The 17,998-nt window shown below is 39.0% G+C and overlaps 1 pseudogene; it reads left to right on the top strand.

Moving 5' to 3' along the window:
• The window catches only part of LOC122112368, a 49,518-nt pseudogene that overhangs the window by 11,300 nt on the left and 20,220 nt on the right, over window positions 1-17,998 (top strand).

Here is a 17,998-nt window from a genome sequence, read left to right as displayed (position 1 = left end):
AATGAGAAAATACATTTTTTCTTTATCTGATCCATAAAGGTACACAGAGTCGTAAGCTAAGAGTTATCCAACTTATGCAGACAAATAGTGTCTACCATGCCAGAATAGCAATTTTATTCATAATACCAATCTAGTTAATGTTGGATTGAGAAGCTTGAAAATATTATGTTTTGTTTTGTTTTATCCTTCCTGCTTCCTACCTACCACATCTAGGGAGCTTCCACACATTGTACCCTCAGTCTCATCATACAAGGGACTTTCTTCCTTTCTCCACTGCCAATTTCAATACCAGCATAGCAGTATACATCTATAATATAGCATACATATCTATCATAAAATGTTTGCTATTCAAATTCACTATGTGTAAGCTCTTTGAGAAGAAATTCTGCTTCATTTCAAGGCTTACTTAGATCAATATTGCCAACAAAGACAAGGCTGAAGTCTCTTTAGACTGCCAATTTCAGGGCCAGACTCTTCATATGGTCACATAGAAGCTGCCACAGCTCTAAGCCTTATTCCTTCCCATAACAATGTTCAGAGAAAAATGCAAGGGAAAGGGTAGAGTATTAACCACAGAGACCTATCCTCAAGGGCCTATCTCTTATTAGGGAGGCAAACTTTTTTCCAAAGAGCATCAACAAAGCTCATCTTCCTTATCACAGGCCAGGGTACACCCACTGGCAAAGGCAAAAGTGAGTACATTGACACTCATCATCTGTCCCCTGCAGCAAGACACAGAGGAGCAATAACATAGTGCCATCCTGGGAGCCAGGACCGATGGGTAAATCAGCTCCCACTACACACATTGACAGGCCAACTGGTTCAGGAAAGGGAAAAACAATACAGGTGGCATCACTATATTTCAACTTAAATTTTTTCAGCTTTACAATGATGCAAAAATAACAAACACTCACTTTGATATTATGGCATTTTGTATTTTGAATTGAGATCTTTCTCCAGGTCAGCGATACAAGCTTTCTCTGAGACAGTGAGCAGCAATGAGTGGCAGCTCCCAGTGAGCTACAAGGAAAACACTGCCAATCTAGAATGGACTAGGTTGCTAAGCTACAGTGTTCAGTAGGCAAGATGTGTTCAATGCATTTTAACTTATGCTATATTCAACTTGAGGTTGGATTTATTGGGGCAGAGCCCTGTCAGAAGTCAGCGATCACCTGTATTTGCTCTGCTACTTTGTGATATTAGTAAGTAATTCCCCTCTTGCTAAAACCAAAATTTTTCACCTGCTAAATGGAAAGATTGGGCTAGACGTTACCTGCCAGTGAGTGCTCCCACAAGCCATTTCTCATGTATATAAACATCTCAAATGAGAGCTAGTGGAGGTGTCTTTGATCACCTGCTTTAAAAGAAGGGAACATTGAATAAGAACATTTTCTACTAGGTATTCCCTGCTGGTTCTTAGGAATAAAAGGTCTTTTTTCTACTATTACTGATATTTAAAAACAGCCATTCTGATTCAGTAATGAGGTTTCAAAACCATTCAGCCTAAAACTAGGGCTTCCTAACAGTTATTCTAATGAACAACTTTGAACAACTCTCACGAGTTTGTGTTGCTAACTATTCATTCCTAACCAGTGTTTTATTACTCAATTCAAAACAAAGACAATGGAAACAATGCTTTGACACCAGGACTTCCGGCATTGCAAGAATACACAAGTGAAATATTTACGGGACCACATAAGAAAGCCTCTAGCCTCTGCTCTTTGGTTATAGCTGCCAAGACTCCAGGAACAAATTGCAACCTCCAAAACATCTATGAAAAGCAAAAGGAACACCAGTCCATCTGTGGAAGGAGAATGAAAACCTGGAGGACTAAATCATTTGTCTTTTCTCTTACCATGCCCAGCACCAGGCATAGTAGTTACTATAGTTTGGTGCTCAAAGGATAGGTAGTTCATAAACAGATGAATGAATCAATCGTTTTGTCAGGAAGCTCCATCTAGATGTATCTTAGAATTGGCACAAATCACTCATTCTGCTTCCTTCTTGCCTCTGCCTTTGGAGATGCTTCATCTTGGCTATTATCATTCATCAGCCTCTCTTCTTTGCTCCTCAGATCCCTACAATGGAAACTTCCAAAATGGTCAGAAGTAGTAAAACACAATTCAGTTCTCTGTCTTTGCACACAAATATTCTTTCCATTCACTTCCCAGCACAGGGGAATTGATAACCAGCCAACAAAAGCCTCCCATCAGCACCTTAGCTCTCAGAGACTGTCAGGCTTACTCCAGCCTCCCTCTCCGTTAGAGCCTTTGGCTCTACAGTTAATTGAAGATGTAAACTGCATACACATTCAACATCTGCCTGGAAGTGTAATATTCAACATACTGCTGCCTTCTAGCATTTATCTAAAACTTAATTTAAAGGGGCAAAAAGTGTTACATGGTGCATAAAAACCTATCCTTTCATCTGCATACCCTAATGCTAACTCCTGATTAAGCTAGGCCAGCAGAAATTTGTGAACTAATACTTGCTTTTGAACTCTTTTTTCTCTACTGTCCTCCCATAGACAGAGTTTCCACTGACATAGGTGACACTATCTGTCTATATGAAGAGATACAATAAAAGATATCTCAATGGAACCCCAGGGATCTAGGACAGGAAAGGTCAAAGTTATTATTCCTCTACACAGTGCACTCAGTAAGAAGAGTCCCAAAATGAATGCTGTTCACACTTCAAAATACATCACGCATCTCCTGAAGAGACCAACCAATCAAAGATCTCTTTTAATTTAGTGTCTAGACTATGTGCAGGGCAACTTAAGGCCCATCTATTAGAAAAGTACCGTCCATTCTACTTCTATTTAGGTTTTGGAAAAATGGGATGCATCCTTAGAAGTGTTATAAAGCATTTATACACATGGTAGAGATATTAATTCTGGGGGGAAATATTATGAAAGTCAATCCTCACCAAATTTTAGAGGCATTTTGGATGTGACCTGCCTCCTTAAAACTTTCACAAGCAGATTAGTTACTTTTTTCCCACTGGGATATAATGCCTGATATAAATAACTTACAGAAGAAAAAATTATTTTGCTCAATCTGAAGCATTTCCACCCAGCATGGTGGAGAGGGTGTGATGGATCCAATCAGCTCACATGGCAGCCATGATACAGAGCAAGGATACCAGTGTTCTGTAGACTATCTCCGTTTTCCCTTTTTTCCTCCATCCAGGCCCCCAATCTATGGAATAACGTTGCCTACTATCAAAGCTGTTGTTCCTCCAGTCAATCCTGCCCAGAAATACTTAGCAGACATGCTCAGAGGTACCTCACACATTCCCAGTTACTGTTCTATCCAATCAAATTGACCATCAAGATTAATATCACAGTATTGAGCACAAACAATATGTTCTGACCATTTTCCTTAATAGTAACAACTAATAAATTCTTCCCACAATAGTTCAAAGATCTATGGGCCAGGCTATGAACAGCAACCATATAGAAATACAACTGATAACCAAAAAGGACGAAGATATTACTGATTATTATGACAAAAGTAGAAGGATGAAGACCAAAGGTGAATTGTGTATTTACTGCTTTTACCAAAGATGAGCCCAAGTATAGCAATGAGCAAAGTATAAAAAACCTTCAAAATTCTGAATACAGGAATGTAAGGGGCACAGATATTAGCTCTTCCCAAGATTAACTGCAAATGACCTCTGTCACAACACTAACAATCTGGCACCATTACTTTACTTGATTGGATCATTTGATTGTCACCTGTATGAATTGTCAAACTTTGATACTCTGAAGAAAATGAAAAAAAAAATCCTGAAGAACTGATAGTGTACCAGCTGCTGTAAAGAGAAATACAGCTTGTCAATGTTATATGTGCCACAAAATGTCATGTCAAAACCAGCTTTACAATGTCGGGGGGGGGGGGGGGGTATGATTGGGTGGGAGGGAGGGGGGAGGCTGGGAAGGGAGGTGAAGGGTAAACAAAGGAGGAGGCTGCAATGCTTGGTAAGAAATGTATGCATTATCCTGCCCATGTAATTGTAACCCCTCTGTACAGTATGTTCTCAAATAAAATAAAATTAAATTAAAAAAAAAAAAAAAAGAAAGTGAACTTTACAACTTCAGCAAGTGGGGGGAGGGAGCAGTTGGGGAGGTGGGGAGGGAAGGATGGTAGGGAAAAAAAAAGGAGGAGGTAGCAATGCTCCATAGGAAATGTACTCATTACCTTACTCATATAACTGTAACCCCTCTGTATGGTATTTTTACAATAAAACATATATATTCAAAAAAAAAAAATGTTATATGTGCCAGCACTAGGGCTTGAACTCAGCGTCTGGGAGCTGTCCCTGAGCTTTCTTGCTAATTGGAGATAAGGTTCTCAGAGACTTCCCTTCCCAGGCTCGCTTTGAACCTGGATTCTCAGATCTCAGCCTCCAAAGTAGCTAAGATTACAGGCTTGAGCCATTTGCATCTGGCTCTGTAAATTTTTTTAAGTGAAAACATTCAAAAACTCTAGGCTGATTATTGAAGACAGGGGCTAATCTACAATAGATAGAATTCAATTCTTGTACTATAGGTTGCTAAGATTACACTGATACTGCTAAAGTTTCTCACAAGATTTTTATATTCTTGTGAAAAAATATCAAAATAAAACCCAAGTCCTGAAAAATTCAGATGATGCCTTCTATCCTGACCTTATTTTAAATCAAAATATGTATCTCCTTTATTCACAAAACGATGCATACAATTCTGAATAAAGGCCCAAAGCCAGGCATTTGGAAGTGAGTGATCTCACCTCCAAAAGCAAATAAAATCATTTCTTTTCACATCCCTACACTTCTAGCAATTATCTGACTGAATTTTAACCTGACTCTGATCAGGGAGTCATATCTATTTTCCCTAGGCGAACACTGCAATGATCCATATGCATGTGTTTTCTCAAGCCTATCTCTGAGTAGGATTAGGATTTCTTAATTTCCTCAAGCAGATTTCTACTTACCAGACATGCTGGCCGAGCATTACAAATGACCCAGGTTTTAGTGGTTACTGACCATTATGTAAGTAAAGAGGGGAACATCTCCTTCTGTGTGACTCCATGATTTAATCATTATTAATGAGACATTATGCCTTTGTACATTTCTGACAGATGATTCAGTGCACTATAAATGTTTAACATCGGTCTCTGAGGTCTGCGATGCCAAACGCCTACTCGTGCTTCACACAATCAGAGAAGACAAATTAGATTACGGCGATATGGCAGCACTATTGATTTTTTTTGTAATATTTACAAACTACAGGTAAAAAAGTAATATGAAAAAAAAGTGTGTATGCTGACAGCAAGTCCATTTACTTGAAAGTTTTTCCTCAGTTCTCATCTGGAAGCAATTTATCTTGTAGGCAGTAGTACTAAAAAAAAAATCCCTGAGTCAACCCAATTCCTCACTGTTTTTCTTTCCAGCAGGATTCCAGGTGGAGCTTCATTCACAGCCTTAGGCTCATGGTTCATTTTCATCCATCCTAAAACACAGGAACTTTGGACCGGAGATTTCTTTGCCCATCAGAATCTCCTACAATTGGTTACAAAGTCTTGCCTATTCTAATTAAACCAGAATATCTGCAGGTGGAAGATTTACAGGTATTGGTAATTCATTTTAAACTATTATACTATCTGCTACGTCAGATTTAAAATCTAGCACCAAAAATTATTTGACATCCCTCCCATCAAGAGATAGAGTGCAGGCTCCCTACCCTAGAGTCTGAGCTCTGTGACAAGTTGAAAAGATTAAGATAAAAGTGAAACTGTAAGCCAGGTGCTAGTGGGTCATGCCTCTAATCCTAGCTACTAAGGTAGCTGAGATCTGAGGATCACAGTTTGAAGCCAGCCAGGAAGAAGAGTCCTTGTGAGGCTCCTATCTTTAAGTAAGCCCTCAAAACCAGAAATGGAGCTGTGGCTCAAAGTGATAGAGTGCTAGCCTTGGGCAAAAGGCTCAGGGACAGAGCTCAGGCCCTGAGTTCAAGCCCTACAACTAACAAAAAAAATGAAGCTGTAACTATATCCAGATTCAGATATTAACAATGCACAACTTCTACTTTCTTGATTATTCTTGAGTTCTCCCTCTTGTAATCCAGCTACCATGTTATGGGGAAGCCCAAGATACCTATAAGGAGAAATATTTTCTGAGACTTACTTGGCAAGGACTTGAGGCTCCCGCCGCCCCCCCCCCCCCCCCCCCCGCCCCGACTGTCTGAGCTCTGGAATGGCCAGCGGTATAAGTACTTCCCTTTGGAAGAGAATCCTCCAGCTGCCGGTCAAGTTGACCCAGCAGACGTCAGATAGAACAGAAACATGATGCTCCTGCCAACCTCTGTCTAGACTTCAGACTCATGGGCAAAATAAATAAGCAGCTATTTCAACCCAGTAAAAATTAATGATGGTTAGGTCATATGTAGCTTGAAACCAACTATTGTATTCTGGAAAGTTTATTCTTTAGAAAGCTTAATTACAAGTAGTTATAGGCACACACATACATACACACACACACACACACACACACACACACACACACACACACACACACCAATAACCTTCCACCTTCTCTCTAACACCAAATCTCTTTAATATGAGATAGTTTCTCCATGAAGATTTCCCAGTCTGTGTCAGTTGTGTGTAATTTTTCTCTTCATCTCAGGCCTTGTTTATCAACTGAATTAGCCCAATGGTTGCATGAAATTATAAATTCAAAATACTGATTACCCATTTGCATTTGGAAAACAGTCTGATGAATAAGTAATCACAATCCAGTAAAGGGTGTAAAAGTCTACATGGAATTAATAAAACTGGGATTCAGTGAGAAATAAATACAATGATGGTGGAGAAATTTCAATGTAAAATTAGAAGGAAGAGGGTTGTGGAGAACTCTGTCAGCAATGGCCCGTAAAATGCATATTCATGGGAGCCAGGTGCTGTAAAGTCCTCTGGTGAGGACGTTTTGTTTTGTATTTTGCAGTTACTTCCCACTGAATCTTTGCATAGCTTTTCTTCTAAGAGAGAGAGGTGTCTAATGTCTCTTGTCTCATTATGATAACAATAGACATAATGGATTAGGCTTACACTTTTATGACTTCCTGTGACTTTAATTATTGTTAGACCACTGTATCTGTGGGTTCCACATTGTTGATGCTACCAACCACAGATCAAAAATACTCAAGGGAAAAAAAAAGCCTGTCCTGATCACATATAAACTATTTTCCTTACCATTATTTCCTGGCCATACAGTATAACAAGCATTTGCATAGAATTTATGTTATAGTTGATACTATAATTTAAAATATATGGGAGGATATATGTAGATTATATGCAAATATTATGCCATTTTATATAAAGGATTTGCACATCCACAGATTTGGTATTCATGGGGATCCAGAAGCCAATCCTCAGAGACTATTGAGAGAGGGCTGAACTTCCAAAAGTCCCAACCTCCAAAAACCATGGGAATTAGAGTTTCAACTTATGAATTTTGAAGGGACAAAATTAAGTCCCTAACAGAATAGGAAAGCATTGGAACATGCACACATGAAGCTAAACCTTTTCTAGATGCCCCCAGTTGGTCATATACCAAATACTTTACTACTATTTTACTAATGGCTATTACAATAAGTATTTGTTGATCAAATACCAAGTGCCTGACAGTTCATATTCGTGCATTTGTTACTCACAGAAATTATATACATTCTTTACAGCTGAGCGAGCTGTACAGAGGAGTTCTGTAGCCTATCCATCTAGTCTGTCTCATAGCGAATAATTACCAGAACAGAGATCCAGACATAAAGTTTTGGGATACAAAGGCCCTATATGTTATGCTTAACTAAGCTATTTATTTCCTTCTATATTTTGGAGGTTTGTTATTGCTGTTGTTGTTATAATCTTTTAGGTTGTTGATAGATTCTCAAAACTGGGTCCTGCTATATAGCCCAGGAGGATGTGGAACTCATTCCTGATCCTCTTGCTTCAGCCCACTGAGTGCCAGGATAGGATTATAGATGCGGATTGCCATACCCAGTTCTTTTTCTATCTTTTGTTTCTTACTTACTTCTGAAGCTAATTGAGTATTCAGTTTATGGTCCAGGCCCTGTGTAAGGTCTTAGGGAAAGAAAGTCAAGCTGACACTTGTAAAAATAATAATAAAAAAAATTTCCTGACACTTTATTATTGTGACATGCATTAAATGTGATAAGGAAAACTATTAAGAGACCACTGCAATGATGCTTGCAGTGGAGCTGAGAGATGCTCAACTCTGTATAAAGCAAGAACAAGTAAGGATTTGTAATCAAGGAGGAGTCAGGGGAAGACAAATGCTAGGAGATAAAGCACCAAAGCTAAGGGGTTCTGCTAAAGGCAGTCCAGAAGGTAAGATCTCCAGGGTGAGGAATTTGTTTAGTTATCAAGAAGAGATATTTGGCCCAAACTGACCCATCAGGATTCTTATTAAAGCTGGACTTAGCAATCTAAGAAGAAAGTCCAAAGTTGAGAAGAGGATGCAAAAAGACTAGTCAACCTGATCAAGGAAAGAATCTTTACAAGAGAGGGTTCAACAGAAAGAGCGGGGGGGGGGGGGGGGGGGGAGTGCTGGAGAGTTCTCAAAAGCCAGGCTTTGTACATGTACACTCTAGCTTTACAAGCAGCAAAGTAAAGTCCAGAAATTGTTCTAAACCCCGGGGATGCCACAGTTGTGAGACAAGCTTCAGAGAACACTAGAATCCCAGTGTTTGGAAATGATCCAACCATGCGTGGCCTTCTGCTTCTACTTGGTACTCAATAACTCTGAAAAAGCAAATGCATCCAGGCTACCCCTTCTCAAGCAGTTCTGTCTCCAGGGTCATTCTTTGTGGTTTTCCTCAAAACAAATCAAACAGACATTGCTTTGTGAGTCAGCCTTTGTTGTTTGTGGGGGGGGGGGGTCCCCATCTATTACTTTCATGCCATTAATCAAATTCCTGATTGTGCTCAGCCAAAACACAAAAAGTTACTGGACCATCCTTGCCTCTTGCTTTAATTTTTGTTTTTAAAGGCTGCATTTTTCCTTTGAAGCGGAAAAATACAAACAAACAATCCACGTCTAAATTGATGGGAAACTTCAAGAATGCTGGCAGAATTGATGGCTATGTGTTTTTCCCAGTTTCCATTGTAGTTGGGAGATTCTGCTGAACTGGTTGTAAATAACCCAATAGATACTGAAATTGCTCCCAGAGAATAGAAGTGTACAGATGTTTTCTAGGATGGTTTATGCATCACCTAGGGTTTAAATAGAACTTGAGTGATTTTAACATGCAGTGTTGTGTCCAAAAGGAATAAAAGAAAACGCAGGTCCATAATTACATAATAGAAATAAATGCCCTTAGTTGTCAAGAGGCATTTCTTGGTGACAAGGATGAGAGCTCTGGGGGCCTCCATTTTCTCCCCAGTCAATTTCATACACAGAGTTCCTCAATATCAATCACCTCCTCCAACCTGGCTTCCCCACTGCTAGCAACAAGAACACAAAAACTGTCTTTTTAATTATTTTTAATATTTGAGACTGCTTTTTTGCCTTATACTTTCCAAACCATAGCCCTGTTGGAAACATTTCAATGTGCCATATAAGAACAAGGAAATTGTAATAATTTGTCACAAATATTTTCCAAAAGAATATGAAACACTGGTATAATTATATAGGCTTTAGTTCAGGGTATTACTTTTCTATTACATAGTTATGGGCCTGTCTTGGCTTTTTTTCTTGATGGAATAAAAGAGCAGTTTGTTTTTAAAACACTCAATGTTCTATTTAAACATCATGAAATACATGTCCTGACAAACTTGCATTTTCAAGCTCCCAAGTTTTATTTTAAGAAGACGGTTTGCATCCACAGCAGCCTCGTGGTGTATGCCCTAGTTGATAAAGGATTTAATGGTCTGGGGATGTCAGGCAGGCAAAGTGCCAGCAAAAAAAGGAACACAGCATGCCCTAAAAAGAGATGAAATTAGAATGAAGAGGTATTTAGTTGTGAAAGGGGGGGGAATCCCTTTCTTTTCATTAATGAGACAAACTCTGAGGTTCACTCAGCCAGCAGGATACAAATAACTGAAATATTATTCTGTCCATAAATAAGCCCATCCAGAAATGATCTTCCAAAATAGAGGACCAAGAAGTAACCAGGTAGTTGTATAGTCATATTCAGACTTCTTTAGCCGAGTGATATTGCTACTAGGAATTGTAAGAGATTTGTTTTTTGTTTGTTTGGGATGTTTTATTTTATTTTGTCAGTCATGGGCTTGAACCTAGGGCCTGGGCTCTGTCCCTGAGCTTTTTCGCTTGTGCTCTACCACTTTGAGACATGACACCACTTCCGCTTTTCTGGTGGAAATAAGAGCCTCATGGACTTTTCTGCTCAGGGTGGCTTGGAAACCTTTATGTTCAGATCTCAGCCTCCTAAGTAGCTAGGATTGCAGGCATGAGCCACTGGTACCTGGCTCAGATTTTTACTTTTCTAGTAATTAAAAAAAACTGTATTGGTTGTATTACAATAGGTAGAAAAGAGGGCACAAATTGAGTGGCCTTGAACCCAGCTATGACCTAGAAAAGTGGGCAGCTAACTGACTTACAGTAGATCCCACCAGATATAATAAAGACAGGAAAGTTGGACACTAATACAATACACCTAAGAACCAAATTTAACCCCAGACTACTCTATAAAGCCTCTGTCTGATTCAAGTTTCAGAATGGTGGACATAGAGGATTCCATAGTGTGATAGTTCTATACCTCATTTTTATACATCAACTTGATAGGAAAACCACAGGAGAATATTTGGTTAAGCAAAGGTATCTCTGAATGAAGTTAACATCTGCATCAGTATTCTATGTGCTGGGTAAAACAGACTGTCTTCCACAATGTGAGTAGGTTTCATCTAATCTGCTGAAGTCCTGAATAGAACAAAAAGGATAAATAAGGAAAGTCTGTTTCTCTGTCTAATTGTCCTGAAACTCAAACAGAAGTTTACTCCAGTCTTCAGAGTCTGACTTGAACTGGAATTCACACCTCACTTCCCTTGCATCATCCACTTGCCAACTGCACATCTTGGAACTTTCTCAGCCATCCACATGGAAGCCTATTCTTAAATTGTAAAGCCATTGTAAATTGAAAATCTGATATCAAAATGAACTTCATACATCTGGCCAACAGAACATCCTAGCTTAGCCTTATCTAATTATACTTAATTAGTTGGTCAAAATCACCTAAAACACGGCCTATTCCATTTTACAGTGCTGAATATCTGCTGTATAATGATCTTTACTGAAAAGGAAAAACAGAAAGTGTATATGGGTATGTTTTACATACGTATTCACTGAAATATTGTAAGTTGAATCCCTATAAATTAGGGATTGTGTATGTACATTTATACAAGTATATAATATATACACATATACACATATGTATATGTGTTTGTATGCTAGTGCTGTCTCTTTGGACAACCCTGACTAATATATACATTGGTCCTAGGGTGTATGATTCAGACAGACAGATTGATGATAAGAAATGAAATAGACAGAATAGGGAAGAAAGGTAAAAAGCTAAGAGCCGTAGACAGAGACAGATAAAAAGCAGAAGAGACACAGCAAAGATAGTGAATAGATGCACATACATGCAAATAGAAATAAACACAAACATATATATAAAGCACAATAATTTCATGGTCTCTCTATAACTTGCTTCTAGGACTTTATTCTTTCTTCAAAATAATATTATGATGTTTATTTTTATATTAGTATACATCAGGAGCTTTATTTCTCTATTTCAAGAAATTCATCTAGGGGGCCTGGGAAGGTGGCTCAGTGGTAGAGCGCTTGCCTTGCATGCCTGAGGCCCTGGGTTTGATTCCTCAGCACCACATAAGCAAAAAGAAAAAAGCCGGAAGTAGTGCTGTGGCTCAAGTGGTAGAGTGCTAGCCTTGAGCTGAAGAGCTGAGGGACAGGGCCCAGGCCCAGAGTTCAGGCCCCATGACCGGACCCCCCCCCCAAAAAAAAAGATAGCAAAAAAAAAAAAAAAGAAATTCGGGCTGGGAAGATGGCTCAGTGGTAGAGTGCTTGCCTTGCATGCCTGAGGCCCTGGGTTCGATTCCTTAGCACCACATAGCAAAAAGAAAAAAAGCGGGAGGTGGTGCTGTGGCTCAAGTGGTAGAGCACTAGCCTTGAGCTGAAGAGCTGAGGGACAGCGCTCAGGCCCAGAGTTCAGGCCCCACTACCGGACCCAAAAAAAAAAAAAAAGAAATTCATCTAAGGGGAAGACGTGGCTCTCACATCTTATCCACCCCTCTGTCCAGTCAGAATCCACAGATCCCAGTTACCAACCCTCTTAAACTAAATCTACAGTCAGTGGCCAGGAGAAACCATGAGCTCTGACATCACACAGCTGACTAACCAGCCACTGTACCACAAGCCTGAGACCTTACCTGAATTCAGCAGGAGACAAAGTGTAAAAGCAGCACAGCTTCGACAAGGCATCTCCACACAGTTGCCCACTAGAGTCACCTGGAGATCTGGCCTATCCCACACCTATTAAATGTGAATACTCCAAAGATGGGGAGGAGGCCCAGGAAGCAAAGATTCTGCCTGGATACAAAATTCAAACTCAAAGATGTAAGTGACCAATTTGATGACATTGTTTCACCTGGGTGCAGCTACACCACATACAACATACTAGCTGTCTCTTATTTCCCTCCTTTTCTTCCTTCCTCTCTTTCTCCCCTTCTTTCTCCCTTCCTTCCTTCTTTTCTTCTTTCCTTTCTTCCTTCCTTCCTCCCTTCATTCCTTCCTGCTTACTTGCTTTATTACAAGTAGTAAGAGCACTTTAAGAAAAGTCTTACCTGGTTTGGTTTGTTTCATTTTTTTGTTTGTTTTTTTGTTTTTTGGTTAGTTGGGTTGGTTCTTGTTGTTGTTTTTCAGAGCTTCACTATGTAGCCCAGGTTAGTCTGGAACTCAAGATCCTTCTGCCTCTGCCTTCCAAATGCTGGGATTATAGATGGTTTCCAATCACTTGGCCCTGCTCAGGAGTCGTATTTTCTCTGCCCCTTCCAAAGTTCCAAAGAGTACAGGGTTAAGTACATAGCCAGTCACTCATTGGACCAAGCTGAATGTTCTATGCGTGTTGCTTCACTTACTCTTCACACAGTTTATGAAAGTCAAATAGCTAGAACTAAACATGGCAGAGTGGGGAAGAAACCAGTACTGCCTTCCAGCAGAACACATGACCACCCAAGGAAGCAGGCACCCAAGAGGTTTGGGGTTGTGCTTTGCCTTGTTAGGAGTTGAACCTAGGACCCTGAACATGCATAGCAAAGGCTGAATTACTGAGCCCAATCCCCATCAAGGCAACTTTTTTTTCTTTTTTTTTCTTTTTTTTTTTTTGCTGGTTTTGGATCCTGAACTTTGGGCCTGGGCACTGTCCTTCAGCTCTTCAATTCAAGGCTAGCAATTGGCCACTTGAGCCACAGCGCCACTTCCGGCTTTTTTTCTTTTTGCTTATGTGGTGCTGGGGAATCAAACCCAGGGCCTCATGCGTGCATGGCAAGCACTCTACCACTGAGCCACCTTCCCAGCCCCAAAGCAACTTTATCCTTGCCCTGCCAGCTATACATCACAGTGTCGTTTAGCATAAACTGGCCTGAGAAAAGACAGAAGAGAAGGTGTTGGAGCTTAAGCTTCTTCATTGACTTTTAAGCTCACCAGAGAAGGAGATCACAAGAGACTCTTCAGAACTTTCTCAGTTTTATTTATATTATTTTTAATTCCAATGTGACATTAAAAAAAAAAAAATGTGTTTTTCCTCTAATCTATTTTTACTAGGACAAGACTTTGTCTGTTAAGAAACAGTGCCATCTACTGACACATTGTCACCCTGCTTCTGATAAACCAGAAAAAAATAATAATTGTATGTAGTTGTTTATGCCTTAATTATGAATGCTTTCCAAAACACAATCCTCCTTCCAAATATCTCTTCTGAGCTTAAAGCCATATATGTTAGTTTCTTTTATAGCCTCAAATGACTAATGGGTTTAGAATCAGACTAGAGCTTCCAAATACGTATTGAAAAACAGAACCTACAAATTAGGACTTGAGGGAGTGGGACCAAGTGAGTTGGAAACCCATAGAGACCATGGTGCTCTGCGCAGCAATTGCAGCACCTACTCCCCAGGCCCCACAGTGGGGCTACCTCTGTCCCAGTAGTACACAAAAAGATGGATGGAAGAAACTAAACAGAAACAAATTCATACAGGCTTGGACACTTGAAACATAATGGTCTATAGAAGATGAAAACCTTACAGCAAGTAGGATGTCCATACAAAAGAAATAAAAACTGACCCTTCCTTCAGAATCCCCAAGGAATCACAGCTATGAATGTGAAAGGGAACAGCAAAGCCTCTAGGTCAGTGGGCCTTCAAGTGTGCTCCTGGTCAATAACGTCAGCCTCACTTGGGAGCTTGGTGGCAATGGGGAATCTCCAGCTTCTGCTGTATCCACATCTGCTGTGAGTCAGCATCAGCAGTGAGAAAGCCATCTAGACAAGCTTCCTGAGCAATTCTGATGGACATACAAACTTAATAACCACATTTTTTTAGAGGTAGTTTAAGGAGAAAGTGTTATTAACAAATTTTAAAAAGTCTTCTTAAAATGCAACTACTATAGCAGTGGTGGCTCATGGTTGTAATCCTAGCTACTCAGGAGGCTGAGATCTGAGGATCATTCTTCAAAGCCAGCCTAGGCAAGTCCACAAACTTTTCTCTCCAATTAACCACCAAAAAGCCAGACATGGAACTATAGTGGAACTATAGCTCAAGATGTAGAGCACTAGCCTTGAGCAACAAGGCTAAGAGACTTGGATACCCAAGCTCAAGTATCTACACAAAAACAAACAAAAATAACACAACTATGACATAAGAGAAAAAAATGGGTAAATATAAAAGTGAAACTTCAGTTCATTGAATGTTACCATGAAAGGAACTAAAACATAAACAACAGCAGAAATTTTCATCATGTAATTTACAAAAGCTTATATCCAGAATATAAAAAGACCCATATATCAATAAAGAAAAAATTAGCCCATAGGGAAATGAACCCTAAGATATGTATTCAAATGCTTTTTTTCTTTCATGCGATTGTTTCTAACACATTTATAAGATTATTTCTTTGTGCGTTGTATGTCCCTCCCCCACAGTATAACCCCTGCTTTCACTGTAAAAAAAAAAAAAGAAAAAGAAAAAAGAAAAAATTAGTCCAAAAGTAAAATGGATAATGTCATCTTTTAGATTGGAAATGTTCCTCAAAGACCATGTGCTAAAGATTGGCTACTAACCTAAGCCATATAGGGAAACTGGGAACTTGTCTCCTCATCTTTCTCTTTGCTTCCTGGCTGCCATATGAGTTACCAGGTCTTCATCACATGTTTCTGCCATGAAGCAATGTGTTCATATATGCCAAAACAACAGGGAAAAGTGACCAGGGGCTGAAACCAATAAAACCATGAGCCAAAAATAAAGTTTCCCTTCTTTGAAGTTCTTTATTTCAGATCATTTTTATAATGATGGAAAGCTGACTAACAAAAGCCAAATACTGAGTAACTAGTCCTTAAAAGATGATACTAAGTGATATTGGTCACCCAACATGTCTTTAGAAATCATAGAAATTAAAATTAAAATGTAATATAATTCCAGAGTCACAGAATATCTAAAGTTTGAAAGTTTGGCAACATTTAAGTACTGATGAGACTGTCAAGTGTATATTGGCAACTATTCCCAAGAAGGGTAATATTATTTTAGATCATATTGTCAAGAGCCAAAACCAAAAGGATTGTGGACCTGAGTGCTTATGAGCTAAGAGATAACCCTGGGCTTTCCCTGCCACATGTGACTGAGGCAGGCCACGTTAGACAGTAAGTTGACTTTGCCCAGTTTCAGTTAGGAATAACCTGGTAAAAGAGTAGGCAGGTATAAGGGGAGAGGACACATAAAAAGAAGGGGGAACAGACACCTTAGTTGGTTTCCCTCTCTGGGTCAAGGAGACTCTGATCCCAGTGTGCCCTTCTAACCTAGTGAGACTAGCTGTCTCAAGTTGAGTGGCTAATCAATGAAGAAGCTGATCTAGATATCTGCCACCAACAGAGTACCACAGGGGGTGATGTGCTTATTCCTGCTGAGCAGTGACACATGGCTGCAAGAGAAAAGTAATGGTGGAGGAGGATGGCCTGACTGGTCTCAGTGGCTCACAGTCAGTGCATAACACTGGCACCTTTCCACATTGGAGACTGGGCCAAAGTTTGCTGAGTACTGATGTAGAACAAAGGGAACTCTTACACACTACACATAACTGTATAAGTTATATGCTACTTTAGAAACTTGGTACAAATACAGATACACAGCATACTCAGCAGTTCTAAAGTACAAACCCAACAGAAATGCATGCATATGTGTGCACAGAGACAGGTACAGGACTGCTCAGATGAGATCAGTCATAAAAGCCAAAGTGTGAAAATAGCCATCAAATGCCCACAGTATTAAAATGGAAAAAAAATAAATGTAATATCGTTGCATAATGAAATTATTTACAGTAATAAAAATCTGATAATGTTGAGTAAAAAAAATAGATAATATCTGACTCCTTGCCAATGAATATATAGCTAGTTGATGAAATCATTTAAAAACAAAGGAATATCATAAAAGCCAAAGCTGGAGTAAATAGGTAGCCGTGTTGACTGGAAGGAGAGAGTAGAATGTTTCTAAAATGTTGGCAGCATCTTGCGGCTGGTTCTGATTGACTGTAACACTAGGTTTGTTTGGGAATCAATCAGAGACTGACAAGTCACATCCATGGCTCATCAAACTTCAGGTACCACCTATTTTTGTAGATAAAGTTTTATTGAAACACAGAAATGTTACTTTCTGTATTTTCTATGTCTACTTTTATATTAGCAATTTATTAGCAGATGCAAGTATGTGAGGATAATAGGAAGGAATGTTTATACACTGCTGACAAGAATGTAAATTAATGCAGCCAGTATGAAAATCAGTTTATGGAAATCAATTAAATTAGAACTATCAGATGATAGTGACTATGCCACTCTTAGATATAGACTCAAAGAAATCAAAGAATACAATAAAGATACATTTACAATTGTGTTTATAGCAGAACTATTCACAATAGCCAAGAACAGAATCAGCCTCAATGCCCATCAATGACATGTATGCACACTGATGCATTATTCAGCCATAAAGAGGAACAAAATCATGTTATTTGCAGGAAAATGGATGGCGAGAGATGATCATGTTAAGCAAAATAAGGACAAATGTCACATGTTTTCTCTCATTTGTAAAATCAAGATTTTAAAAACAAAAGACATGAGGGCATAAAGGGGACTCTTGGAGGAAAAAGAGGAAGTCAATAAGAAAGGGTAATGAGACAGGAAATATGATTGAAGTGCATATATGCATATGTGAAAATGTCACAATGCAAGCAATATACACAAATAAAAATGACACAAAAAATAGCAGTTAAACCATTATGACAAAGATCATATGGCCCACGAAACCTAATGCATTTGACATTTGCCCTTTTAGACAAAAAGTTTGCCAACACCCATAATAAGTCAGTGGATTATACATTTCTATTTTGTATGTGGTGTTTTACATTCTTGACAGTATGTCCAAAAACAATGAAATTACATGTTCAGCTCTGTCTCACATGTGGCAATAGATGTTTAATGCATAAAATTCAAACAATAAAGTCAATTACTTTTAAAACAATAAATAACTTTTACTTTCATTAAATAAACTGATTATATACACAAAATAAACTGTGCTTGCCTTGAGAACTGATTTTACTTACAAAATCCAATCTGCAGGGGAACGATCATCAGCTTTCACTCCAAATACTTTGATGGTATATTTTTTAAAGATGTTTAAAAGATTGCAGGATGACACTTGAAGGTACTTGGGAC

Source organism: Dipodomys spectabilis, unplaced genomic scaffold, assembly GCF_019054845.1.
Source record: "Dipodomys spectabilis isolate Male_0828 unplaced genomic scaffold, ASM1905484v1 ptg000094l, whole genome shotgun sequence".
Lineage (NCBI taxonomy): Eukaryota > Metazoa > Chordata > Mammalia > Rodentia > Heteromyidae > Dipodomys > Dipodomys spectabilis.
The sequence above is the reverse complement of the archived record's forward strand: the minus strand, read 5'-3'. Positions and strand labels throughout refer to the sequence as shown.